Genomic DNA, 1,348 nt, shown 5'->3' with positions numbered 1-1,348 from the left:
TAAAAATTTATAAATTTAGGGAAGATTTAAGCTCCTTTACCTATCGAAATTCGGAATGTAGAAATGAATGGTTTTGTCATGAAATTTATCATATCATTGTTTATTTTCGAGATATATAATATAACCTTTTGGACTCTGTAATAATTTTTATCAATATTTTTTTTTTTATTTACTGCCATGAATTACAACTAGACCTTCGTCAATTGTTATACATTTAATTTAAATCTGAATATTCATTGGTAAATATTTCGGAGTTCAATTTCCACTGTCCATTTTAAATATCAATAATATAATTAATGATCACCAATAATCATTAATATATGATCATTGTTCTTCTTAAAGTATTCGACTTTGCTTTAACCCTTACCTCCTTCAGATATAATATAGAGGATTCCAAGATCGGGTGCAATGCGCCTGACAGGTGCATATGAAAGAATCGCACTATTATACCTATTCATTTTAATTTCAGTATTACTTAAATAATCAATAGCATCCATAAGAAATACACAAGTACAAGCTATTCCTTACTTTAATACAGATTAAAATTTGTTTAAAAAAAACAAACTTCTATTTGACAAAAAAAAAATATAGCATAAGCTAGTGCTGAATAAGATTATATTTTCAGTGTGATTAAAAAAATGGTGGTAAATAGTATGCATTGAAATAAAGGGTTTAATAGCCGACGTTTATACAGAGACATAGTCAATCAGCTAGATTGTGCTGAAAAGGGTTTGACCAGCAGAAAAGGGTTATTGTTAAACAGTACAGCGTATTCCGCAGATCGTAATTGCATAAGCCTGGTAAATTGCATTGTGACATTTATGTAGATTGCACATTTTCATCTTTTATAAGATTGAGGATTTTTGACTATCAATTGAATTGTAGAACGTAGTCACTACTGCTTCTTTTGATCTCCAAGTGTAGCATAAATTACTTAGTCAACAGATCACAAGACATTAGATAAACAGGCAAAATTTCCTTTTATCCGATTAGTGAATCAGGGCGTAATATGTCTTAGAGATCAAAATGACATTTCCCAAGAAGTGCCAAAATAAACTTTATTGGTTGGTTTTCAACTTATGGTATGTACAATAAAAGAGGCACCTATAGGAGACAGGATTAAATATTCCAGGTATTCTTCCAAAAATTTACTGGCAGGGTGAGGGCGATAGTAGGATATAGAAAAAAAAGAAATATTTGTTTGTATAAAATGGATCACATAATTAAATATTCATTTAAAAGTTTACTTAAAATAATTACTATTACTATGAAAATTCACACATTTGTATTTAATGCCAAAATGAATAAAAAATACCGAAATATTGTTAATTAACTCGAAGCTTGATAA

Source organism: Halyomorpha halys, unplaced genomic scaffold, assembly GCF_000696795.3.
Source record: "Halyomorpha halys isolate HHAL.00 unplaced genomic scaffold, Hhal_1.1 Scaffold408.1, whole genome shotgun sequence".
Taxonomy (NCBI): domain Eukaryota; kingdom Metazoa; phylum Arthropoda; class Insecta; order Hemiptera; family Pentatomidae; genus Halyomorpha; species Halyomorpha halys.
The sequence above is the reverse complement of the archived record's forward strand: the minus strand, read 5'-3'. Positions refer to the sequence as shown.